This window comes from Trachypithecus francoisi, unplaced genomic scaffold, assembly GCF_009764315.1.
Source record: "Trachypithecus francoisi isolate TF-2019V2 unplaced genomic scaffold, Tfra_2.0 Lachesis_group7, whole genome shotgun sequence".
Classification (NCBI taxonomy): domain Eukaryota; kingdom Metazoa; phylum Chordata; class Mammalia; order Primates; family Cercopithecidae; genus Trachypithecus; species Trachypithecus francoisi.
In genome coordinates, this window is record NW_022681472.1 from 26,012,064 (window position 1) to 26,024,767 (window position 12,704).

Genomic DNA, 12,704 nt, shown 5'->3' on the forward strand with positions numbered 1-12,704 from the left:
TTCATTTTAGAGACAGGGTCTTACTTTGTCACCCAGGCTGAAGTGCAGTGGTATAGTCCTGGGCTCATGCCACCCTCCCATGTCATCCTCCAGAGTTGCAAGGACTACAGGTGCACACTACCATGCTCAGATAATTTTTATTTATTGTTTATTTTATTTTTCCTTTTCTGTTTTGAGACAGAGTCTCACTCTGTCGCCCAGGCTAGAGTATAGTTACATGGTGTTGGCTCACTGCAACCTTCACCTCCCAGGTTCAAGTGATTCTCCTGCCTCAGCCTCTTGAGTAGCTTGGATTACAAGCATGTACCATCATGCCCAGCTAATTTTTGCATTTTTAGTAGAGATGGGGTTTTGCCATGTTGACCAGGCTGGTTTTGAACTCCTGACCTCAAGTGATCACCTCCCCAAAGTGCTAGGATTACATGCGTGAGCCACCACACTTGGCTCAACTTTTCTTTTTCTCTTTTATTTTCTGCCTCTTTATTTTTTACTGTTGATTTATTACAGGTCCCTAGGGCTTTATCTTTATTTTTTTTCAATATCCTGTTCGGCAGCTTCCTTGGTTCTTTTTACCCATATGCAGAAGATCTGGGCAGGCCACGTGGAGACTAGCAAAGGCCTTGGAGTTCTTCTCCTCCTCAGTGATGACTCGGGCTTTCTCCTTCTTACAGACATTCTGGATGGGCCTAAGTAGTCCTGTCAGCTACTGGGGCAATTTCAGTTCTTCAGCAGAACTGTCTCCCTTCTTGGGGGCCAAGGGCTTCCTGGGGAAGAGGATGAGTTTGGAGCGGCACTCCATCAGCACTGCACATTGGCTTGCAGGGACTCGGTGGACTTGTTTTGCCTTCTTGGATCCACAGAGATGCCAGTGTTCTGTGCCACCTTCTTGTGAATACCAGCCACCCTTAACTCGCCATGCTGAAGCCCTGGCCAGTATGTACTCTGGTGTGATACCTCACCGTGCAGCACCTTACTATGGGCCAGATGGGTCCAGACGTGGATGAACCATGTAGCCACGCAACACTGCTAGTGCTTGTGGAAGTGGGAATTCAAGATCATGCCTTTTCTGCTGAGCTCCATGGCTGCCTACGGCCCTCCTGTGCAAGAAAACAACTGAGTGGGAAGGGCTCAACTTTTCTTAAATGACAAAGAAGAAAGAGAATTTAACTGTAGTTTGCTGTTTTTAGTAGCCTGGTATGGCAATTCATACCAGCTATTTGAGGTTGAACCTTACTACTTACCAGTGAGAATTGGTAATTAAAAGGAAAGAAAATAAAGTAACGCATAGAAAGTTCAATAAATACATGAGACTTAGGAGCATTAGAAATTTGAAGACAGGCACTAGCTAGGAATAAATATGAAAAGGGATAATTACTTATAATACTCAGCAATAAAGAGTAGAAATAACAATATGTTTTCTTAGTAATATCAACAATGAACACTATTTCTTATCATAGTAGTAAAAAAAAGTTTTTATACACACACACACACACACACATATATATATATATTTTTTAGACAGAACCTCACTCTGTTGCCCAGGCTGGAGTGCAGTGGCACAATCTTGGCTCACTGCAACCTCTGCCTCCTGGGTTCAAACGATTCTCCTGCCTCAGCCTCCTGAGTAGCTGGGGTTACAGACACGTGCCACCACACCTGGCTAATTTTTGCATTTTTGGGAGAGACGGGGTTTCACCACGTTGGCCAGGCTGGTCTTGAACTCCTAACCTTGAGTGATCGACCCTCTTCAGCCTCCCAAAGTGCTGGGATTACAGGCATAAGCCACCATGCCCAGCCAAAAGTTCTGATCTCATGCTGTTAATTTTTTTAAAAATTCAAACCCACAGTAGCTTTTTATCTACCCCAGTGCTGACAATGAACCCAGACACAATCAACATTTCTGGAAGGTCTTGCAAGAATTGCTTGAAGAACAATTGATTCTATTCATATTCTTTTCTTTATTCCTGTTCATAAACTTACATGGACCTATGGATCTACAGTGAATTTCTGTTTTTAGAGACAAGGTTTCACTCTGTCACCCAGGCTGGAGTACAGTGGCATGATCATGGCTCACCACAGCCTTGACTTCCTGGGCTCCAGCAATCCTCCCACGTCAGCCTCCTGAATAGCTGGGACCACAGGTGTGCACCACCACACCTGGCTACTTTTTGTATTTTTTTGTGGAGATGAGGTTTCACCGTGTTGTCCAGGCTGGTCTCAAACTTCTGAGTTCCAGTGATTCACCTGCCTCAGCCTCCCAGTGTTGGGATTGCAGGTGTGAGCCACTGTAGCCAGGCTCTCTCTGTCAAATATTGATGGACATTTGAGTTGTTTTGAGTTTTGAGCTATCATGAATAGTCCTGTTATGAACACTTGTACGTGACTTTTGGTGTCCATATAAGTATTTCTTGGCTATACATAAAAAATAGAGGGTTTCAGGCCGGGCGCGTGGCTCAAGCCTGCAATCCCAGCACTTTGGGAGGCCGAGACGGGCGGATCACGAGGTCAGGAGATCGAGACCATCCTGGCTAACATGGTGAAACCCCGTCTCTACTAAAAACTACAAAAAAACTAGCCGGGCGAGGTGGCGGCGCCTGTAGTCCCAGCTACTCGGGAGGCTGAGGCAGGAGAATGGCGTGAACCCGGGACCGGGAGGCGGAGCTTGCAGTGAGCTGAGATCCGGCCACAGCACTCCAGCCTGGGTGACAGAGCGAGACTCCGTCTCAAAAAAAAAAAAAAAAAAAAAAGAGGGTTTGGGTAAGTTCAGCTTCAGGAGATATTATCAAACACTTTTTCAACATTGTTACAAATGTGCACTTCCACCAACAGTGTCTGAGAGTTCAAATTGCTTTGCATTCTTGCCTAAATTTGATATTGTTGTCTTATTATTAATGTTAGCTATTCTGGTGGGGTATAGTGATTCAAATTTGCCTTTTGATTTTAATTGGCATTCTCCTGATGATTAATAAAGTCGAGCAGCCTGTCATATGATTGTTGTTTTATTTTCAGTGTCTTCTTTTATGAAATGCCTATTTAAGTCTTTTGCCCATTTTTCTATTGGGTTGTCTGCTTTTTTTCTATTAATTTGTAGAAATGTTTCATATATGATAGTTATGATTCATTTGTTATATATAGGTATTACAGATATCTTTTTCTACTTAGTAGCTTTCTTTTTCACTTTTTTTTTTTTTTTTTTTTTGGCATTGTAGCCTTTTCGCTCTTTTTTGTTTCTTAGTCTTGGAACTATTAATGCCTTTTGATGAACACTGGTTTTTGTTTCAATGTAGTTCAATTTATCAATCTTTACCTTTATGGTTAGTGTTTCTTATGTCCTGTTTAAGAAATCACTGCCTGCCTCAAACTCACGAGAATATGTTTTATGTCTTCTATCTAGATGTGTTATTGTTTGATATTTAGAATTAAAATTCATCTAGTGTTAATTTTGTGTGTGGTGAGCGATGTTTCAAATTTTATTTTTATACAATATGGATATTGGTGAACCCAGCATCATTTGAAAAGACCATTCTTTCCCTCACGGCACTATGGTGGTTCTATTTCTGAACTATATATTCTGTTCCATTAGTCTATTTGTCCATCTCTGTACCAATAACATGTCTCAATTATTTTAGTTTTATAATAAGTCCTTCAACTTTGCTCTTCTTCACAATTGTCTTGACTATTCTTGGTCCACTGAACTTCCAAATAAATTTTAGAATCAGCTAATCATTTTCCCTCCCTCCTTCCCTCCCTCCCTCCCTTCCTGCTTTCCTCCCTTCCTTCCTTCCTTCCTTCTTTCTTCTTTTTTTGAAACAGGATCTTGCTTTGTCACCTAGGCTGGAGTGAAGTAGTGCAATCATGACTTACTACACCCTCAACGTCTGAGGTTCAAGTGATCCTCCCACCTCAGCCTCACAAGTAGCTGGGACTGTGGGTGCCCACCAACACACCTGGCTAATTTTTTTTTTTGTTGTATTTTTTTGTAGATACAGAGTTTCACCATGTTGCCCAGGCTAGTCTCAAACTCCTGGGCTCAAGTGATCCTCCTGCCTGGCCTCTCAAAGTGTTGGGATTACAGGTGTGAACTTCTGTGCCCTGCTAATCAGTTTTTTATTTTTTAAAAGAACATGCTGAGATGTGTATTGGATTTACGGTAAACCTCTAGACTAATTTGGGAAGATTGAAATTTTTACAATATCATGGCATCTAATCTACAAACATTGCATTTTAGCTGTATTGAGGTTTTCTTTCAATACAGTTTTGCAGTTTTCTTTTTCTTTTTCTTTTTTTAGACAGTCTCACTCTGTCACCTAGGCTGGTGTACAGCGGTGAGATCATGGCTCACTGTAGCCTCGACTTCCCAGGCACAAACGTTTCTCTCACCTCAGCCTACCAAGTAGCTGGCACTACAGGTTTATGCCACCATGCCTGGCTAACTTTATTTGGTTTGGGAACCTCTGCCTGGATTTCAGAACTCAGCACTTTGGGAGGTCGAGGCGGGAGGACCCCTTGATCCCAGGAGACCCAAGATCCCTTGATCCCAGAACTTATTATAAAGACCAGTCTGGGCAACATGGTGAAATGTCTCTCTCTCTCTTTTTTTTAATTTTAAAAATTAACAACAATAACAACAACAACAACAATGAAAACCCTATATTCTTCTAGTCCTAGCTTGCTAAGCTTTTTATCATGGTTGGTATTTTTTTACTCTATGTCCACTTTTACTCTATGTCCACCTTTCTTAGTCTGGGCTATGCCTAACTACTCTGCAGTTGAGATTAAATATATTTTTAAGACCAAAAAGTCCTTAAATTTTTATAATGCATTCTCATGAGAGGTTTGAAGTATTCTATTATCTCCATTCAGTTCACTTATCTGTAAAATGATGATTATTGTATCCACCACAGTGTTGTTGGGAGATGAAATAACTTATTGGCATGGATTGGCTGTGTTCCCATTGAAATCTCAACAGAATTCTCATGTGTTGTGGGAGGAACCTAGGGGGAGGTAACTGAATCATGGGGGCTGGTCTTTCCCATGCTATTCTCGTGAGAGTGAATAAGTCTCACCAGATCTGATGGGTTTATCAGGAGTTTCCGCTTTTGCTTCTTCCTCATTTTCTCTTGCTGCCACCATGTAAGAAATGCATTTCACCTTCCGCCATGATTCTGAGGTCTCCTCAGCCATGTGGAACTGTAAGTCCAATTAAACCTCTTTTTGTTCCCAGTATCAGGTATGTCGTAATCAGCAGCGTGAAAACCAACTAATACAGTAAATTGGTATCAGTAGAGTGGGGCATTGCTGAAAAGATACCCCAAAACATGGGAGCGACTTTGGAACTGGGTAACAAGCAGAAGTTGGAAGAGTTTGGAGGGCTCAGAAGAAGACAGGAAAATGTGGGAAAGTTTGGAACCTCCCACATGTGTTGATTGGCTTTGACCAAAATGCTGATAGTGATATGGACAATAAGGTCCAGGCAGAGGTGGTCTCAGAGGGAGATGAGGAACTTGTTGGGAACTGGAGCAAAGGTGACTCTTGTTATGTTTTAGCAAAGAGATTGGAGGCATTTTGCCCTCGCCCTAGAGATTTGTAGAACTTTGAACTTGAGACAGATGATTTAGGGTATCTGTCAGAAGAAATTTCTAAGCAGCAAAGTATTCAAGAGGTGACTTGGGTTCTTTTAAAGGCCTTCAGTTTTATAAGGGAAGCAGAGCAAAAAAGTTTGGAAAATTTGCAGCCTGACTATGCAATAGAAAAGAAAAACCCATTTTCTGGGGAGAAATTCAAGCCGGTTGCAGAAATGCGCATAAGTAGCATGCAGCCTAATGTTAATCCCTAAGATCATGGGGAAAATGTCTCCAGGCCACATCAGAGACCTTCATGGCAGCCCCTCCCATCACAGGCCCGGAGGCCCAGGAGGAAAAAGTGGTTTTGTGGGCTGGGCCCAGGGTCCCTGTGCTATGTGCAGCCTAGGGACTTGGTGCCCTGTGTCCCAGCCACTCCAGCCATGGCTGAAAGGGGCCAATGTACAGCTCAGGCTGTGGCTTCAGAAGGTGGAAGCTCCAAGCCTTGGCAGCTTCCATATGGTGTTGAGCCTGCACGTGCACAGAAGTCAAGAATTGAGGTTTGGGAACCTCCGCCTAGATTTCAGAAGATGTATGGAAATGCCCAGATGCCCAGGCAAAAGTTTTCTTCAGGGGTGGGGCCCTCATGGAGAACTTCTGCTAGGGCAGTGCAGAAGGGAAATGTGGGGTCAGAGCCTCCACACAGAGTCCCTACTGAGGCAGTGTCTAGTGGAGCTGTGAGAAAAGTGCCACCATCCTCCAGACCCCAGAATGGTAGATCTACTGACAGCTTGCACCATGTGCCCGGAAAAGCTGCAGACACTCAATGCCAGCCCATGAAAGCAGCCAGGAGGGAGGCTGTACCCTGCAAAGCCACAGGGGTGGACCTGCCCAAGACCATGGGAACCCACCTCTTGCATTAGCGTGACCTAGATATGAGACCTAGAGTCAAAGGAGATTATTTTGGAGCTTTAAAATTTGACTGCCCTGCTGGATTTTGGACTTCTGTGGGGCCTGTAACCTCTTTGTTTTGCCAAATTTCTTCCATTTGGAATGGCTGTATTTACCCAATACCTGTACCCCCATTGTATCTAGGAAGTAACTAGCTTGTTTTTGATTTTACAGGCTCATAGGTAGAAGGGACTGACCTTGTCTCAGGTGAGACTTTGGACTGTGGACTTTTGGTTGGGTTAATGCTGAAATTAGTTAAGGATTTGGGGGACTGTTGGGAAGGCATGATTGGTTTTGAAATGTTAGGACATGAGATTTAGAGGGGCCAGGGGTGGAATGATATGGTTTGGCTGTGTCCTCATTCAAATCTCAACTTGAATTGTATCTCCCAGAATTCCCACGTGCTGTGGGAGGGACCCGGGGGAGATAATTGAATCATGGGGGCCAGCCTTTCCCATGCTAGTCTCATGATAGTAAGTCTCACAAGATCTGATGGGTTTATCAGGGGTTTCTGCTTTTGCTTCTTCCTCATTTTCTCTTGCTGTTGCCATGTAAGAAGTGCCTTTTGCCCTCTGCCATGATTCTGAGGCTTCCCCAGCCATGTGGAACTGTAAGTCCAATTAAACCTCTCTTTGTTCCTAGTTTCGGGTATGTATCAGCAGCATGAAAACAAACTAATACATTTATGTAAAATGTTTAAATAGTGCCTGACAACTAGTAAGCATTTTATTTTATTTTTGTTTTTGTAGAGATGGGGTCTCCCTATGTTGCTTGCCCAGGCTGGTCTTGAAATGTACTCAAGCAATCCTCATGCCTTGGCCTCTCAGTGTGCTGAGATTACAGGCATGAGCCACCATGCCTGGACATAAGCATTTTATAAACATCAGTTATTATTAATTTGTTTTTCAGGTGAAGAAAACAAAGTAGGAAAAGAGTGAGTGATGACTGGTGGTGGACTTCTTCCTGGAAACCCAGTCCCTGGACTCTTACTCTGCCTCTTTCCCTTTCATCATTTTGCCTAAAGAGAGGATTTAGTAGCCTCTTAACCATTCCATGTCAGTAAGTCTCTTCATCATAGTAAAAGTTTTTAAAAGATTATAAAATAATGCTTACAAACTGTACTGACTAGAAAGGCCCTTCTGTAGATACTTCTATGCAGTCAGTGTATTTAGTGTACATACTTCCTAAGCATGTATCAGAATAACAAAATTACTTGAGAAAGTGTTTGGGTTTCTTTTTTTTTGGTCAAATTCTTTCTTATATAGATTCTTCTTACAAGTTAAGACAACCACTTCACTCATGGTTGCCATGCAAAGAATCTTGTCTTCAATCAGCTCATTAAGGTAACTTTGTAAAGATAGTGTTTTTTAGAAGGGCACTTTGCCAGCTCCCTCAAACATAACTTTGCAAATGGACAGCAAGAAAAACATGGTAAATCACTTCCATATGGCTCAAGGCAATGAGAAACTTTTTTGATTAACAACATATTCACTACAATAAAATAACTTCCAAATCGGCTAGAGAGACACTAACTTATCTGCTACATCTATTCTCTTCTTTGATTTTTTCATTGTTTTGACTCTCCAAAAACCCTCCTAAACTCCCAGCTGGTTTATTTTGAAACAATGGGCTCTTCCAAGACCATCACCTGTTCCTATTTGTCAGTTCTATTAAGCAAATAGCTACTCTTAAACTTATTTTAGAACCAGCTGCTTTACAACATATGCTTCAAACATTCAAGAGATAGTTTTTACAGACTCATCAGTTGATACAATCATTGACATATCATCTGCATATGCAAGTACTAGTTTAAACATCTAAACTATTTTATTTCCTTTCACAGCTGTCTAAATAGTAAACCAAGCAGTTTAGTTCACACCATAAATTCCCATCAAAGGGCTTTTAATTAATATATAAAGGACAAAATGGGCACCCAGGACTTAAAGTTTTCATTATGTGGATCTCTTCATTCTTCCCAGGTAGAAACTAATCATTTCATTTTCACACTCTTGACAAATTGGAAAAAATATGACGCAGTCTATACAACTTTAAACAACATATCCTCACCTGTCAAGAGTCTCTTCCTCCCCTCTTTTCAAAGGAATAGAATAAAAAGACGATTGCCTTTTAGTCTGTGTGTTTTACAGTTTCTCTTGGTATAACGAAACCATCTGCCACCTCTGTCCCTTAACACCTGGAATGAATCAAATCATCTTCCTTGCAAACATTGTTAATCTCACAGTAATCCCTACTAATCACTTTGTAATCAGCACTCAGAGGGGCTAAAGGTCCTTGATTCTTAATCACGATATTTTAATCATCATTCTTGTGAGATGGCATTTAGTAATCCCTGAACCTTTGGTTTATTTCTTTTCAACTTCCTAATTATTTTTTAGGACGGAGAACAGGAGCTTTCTAGATAGGAGAAGCCAGATCTCTCTGGCCAAAACTAGTCTGGGAGAATAAGACAGTGCCTGGGTAGTTTCTGATGTCTAACACTTACTTTCCATTTTAGATACTGAAGATAGCTTATTTCTGTTTTCTTTTACTTTCTTATTCTTTTCCTTAATCTCTTTTTCCTCTACTGCACTTTTTATTTAGCAAATTTTTGGATGAGTAGCAATTTATTTTTCCTCTCTGCATCCTTAAAAGGTTTGGTTTCTGGTTTGTTAATTTCCTTTTTTATTTTTTACCAAGTTGGGGAAATTCCCCCCTATTCTTAGTTTGCTGAGAGTCTTTAATCGTAAATGGATGTTAGGTTTGGTCAAATGCTTTTTCTGCATCTATTAATATAATCACATGATTTTTCTTCTTTAGCCTGCTGATGTGATGAATTGCTTTTATTGATTTTCATCCTTTTGTATTCTTTAGGTACAATATCCTCACTCTTCTTTATAAATCTATAACTTTTTTCTTTTTCAATTTTTTTCCCTGAGGGGAATGAAAGAGACTTCTTACACATTTTAGTGGCTTGCTGTCTTGTTGAATTATGAGTTTTCCTTTCTCCTCATTCTTTTCTCCTTCACCAGTTTAAGATTATGTGTTGTTTTTTCATCCCACAGTGCCTTTCTTGGCCATATTTATATAACACATTATAAAGTTTATGTTTACTCTTAAAATTCATTCATTTAATTTATTTTGAAAAACACTGAGGACCTACTATGTGCCAGGCACAAAACAAAATCTCATTCACCATTTAGTCTGAGGCTCTACATGAGCTTAACACATCTTGCTCAGAACCTAAATTTAAGTTTGTGACTTTTATGTAAACAATTGAAAAAGAGCTTTTGCCCTTGGTTACTTAAATAATAAAACGATCACTATAGAGTTAGGAGCTCCCTTTTATGATCCCCCTTTTCCTAGCCCCATCCTGTAGCTTATTAACCAATTTATCAAGCATGGATTTGATAACCGTGTTTTAATTATATTTAAAGGGAATGGGTGTGGAGAGTGTAGGAAAAAAAAAACTGATGATGAGATGCTTTCTCTCTAAGAGTCAAGATTAAAAACCTCCTAATTGGTCTTCGTGCCTTCTGTTTCTTTTCATGCCAGTCAGAGATTCCCCTAAAGCATAGTATTGATTTTTTTTTTAACAATTCAATGGTTTTTAGTATGTTCACAGAGTTGTGCAATCATCACCACAATCAATTTTAGAACATTTTCATCATGCGTACTCTTTAACCATGACCTCCCAATCTCCCCATTTCCTCTCCCAGCCCTAGGCAACCACACATCTGCTTTTTGTCTCTCTAGATTTCCCTTTTCTGAACATTTCAGATAAATGGAATTATGTGCTATGTGGTCTTTTGTGACGGGCTTCTTTCCATTGCCAAATGTTTTCAAGGGTCATCCATGATATAGCATGTGTCTGTACTTCTTTTTTTTTTTTTTTTTTGAGACGGAGTCTCACTCTGTCGCCCAGGCTGGAGTGCAGTGGCTTGATCTCGGCTCACTGAAAGCTCCGCCTCCCCAGTTCACGCCATTCTTCTGCCTCAGCCTCCTGAGTAGCTGGGACTACAGGCGCCTGCCACCACGCCTGGCTACTTTTTTGTATTTTTAGTAGAGATGGGGTTTTACCATGATAGCCAGGGTGGTCCTGGTCTCCTGACCTTGTGATCCTCCTGCCTCGGCCTCCCAAAGTGCTGGGATTACAGGCGTGAACCACCGCGCCGGGCTTACTTCATTGTTTTTATGGCTAAATAAAATTTCATTCTATGATCACACCACATTTTGTGTACCCATTAATCAGCTGATGAACATTTGGGCTTTTTCTACCTTTTGACTATTATGAATACTGCTGATAAGACCATTCATGTGCTAGTTTTTGTGTGGACATATCTTTTCATGTGTTTATCAGTATCTAGTTTGTTCTCTTGAGTGTATACCTAGGAGTGGAATTGCCAGGTCATGTGGTAACTCTAATGCTTAACTTTTTGAGGAACTGTCAGACTATTTTCCAAAATGGAAAACAGTTCCATTTTGGAATCAGCAGTGCAGAACGGTTCCAATTTTTCAAATTCTTGGCAACACTTGTTATTGTCCGTCCTTTCTATTATAGCCAAACTAGTGGATGTAAAGTGGTATCTCTTTTGGTTTTGATTTACATTTCCCTGGTGACTATTGGTGTTGAGCATCTTTTCATGTGCTATTGGTCATGTTTATCTTCTTTGGAGATATATCTATTTAGATTCTTTGCCCATTTTTAAATTGGGTCATTTGTATTTTGCTATTGACTAGAATATTATGTATTCTAGATAAAAGTCTCTTATTAGATACATGATTTGCAAATATTTTTTCTCATTCTGTTGTTTGTCCTTTCACTTTCTTGCTGGTGTCCTTTGAAGCATAGAAGTCTTTAATTCTGAGGAAATCTGATTTATCTATTTTTTCTTTGATTGCTTGTGCTTTGTTGTTATATCTAAGAAATCACTGCCAAATAAAGATCAGGAAGACTTATGCCTACATTTTCTCCTAAGAGTTTATAGTTTTAGTTCTTCCACTGAAATCTTTGCTCCATTTAAAGTTAGTTTTTGTATATGGTATAAGATAGTGGTCCAACTTCATACTTTTCCATGTGGATATCCAGTTGTCCCAGCACCATTTGTGGAAAATATTATTATTTCCTCTATTGAATTGTTTTGGCAACCCTGTCAAAAAGCAATTTACTCTAAATGCAAGGGTTTATTTCTGGATTCTTAATTTTATCTCATTGATCTGTAGGTCTATCCTTATGCCAATACCACACTGTCTTGATTACTTGTAGCTTTATAGTAGGTTTTGAAACTGGGAAATATGAACCCTCCAACTTTGATCTTCTTTTTCTTTTTTTTAGAGACGGGTCTCACTCTGTCACCCAGAACGGAGTGCAGAGTCATGATCATGGCTCACCGAAGCCTCAAACTCCTGGGCTCAAGTGACCCTCCTGCCTCACCCTCCCTAGCAACTAGAACTATAGGTGCATGCCACTTCACCTGGATACATTTTTAAACATTTTTTAGAGATGAGGGTCTTACTATATTGCTGAGGCTAGTCTCCAACTCCTGTCCCCAATCAATCCTACTACCTCAGCCTCCCCAAGTGCAGGGGTTACAGTGTTCTTCTTTTTGAAAATTGTTTTGGCTATTCTGGGTCCTTTGAATTTTCATGTGAATTTTAGAATCAGCTTGTCAATTTCTACAAAGAAGCCAGCTGGAATTTTGATAGAGACTGCATGGAATTCACCTGTGAATTTAGTGAGTATTGCCATGATAACAATATTAAATCTTCTGATCCATGAACATGGAATGTGTTCCCGTTTATTTAGATCTTTTTAACTTCTTTCAATGATTTTTGTAATTTCTAGGTAAAAGTTTTGTATTATTTCATTAAATTTATTCCTAAAAATTTTATTCTTTTTAATGCTGCTATAAGTGGGATCACATTCTTAATTTCATATTCAGATTGTTCAGTGAAAGTGTATAGAAATACAATTGATTTTTCATATTAATCTTGTATTCAGCAACCTTGCTGAACTCATTTATTCATTCTAATGGTTTTTTTTGTATATGAGATCATGTCATCTCCAAATAGTGATAGCTTTCCTTCTTCCTTTCCAATTAAGATTTCTTTTATTTCTTTCTTTTGCCTAATTGCTCTGGCTAAAATCTTCATACAATATTGAATAGAGTTGGTTAGAATGGACATCGTCCTCTT

General features: G+C 40.1%; 1 pseudogene; it reads right to left on the bottom strand.

The window, feature by feature from the left end:
- Positions 1-525: 525 nt before the first annotated feature.
- The window catches only part of LOC117079629, a 40,011-nt pseudogene continuing 27,832 nt past the window's right edge, over positions 526-12,704 (bottom strand).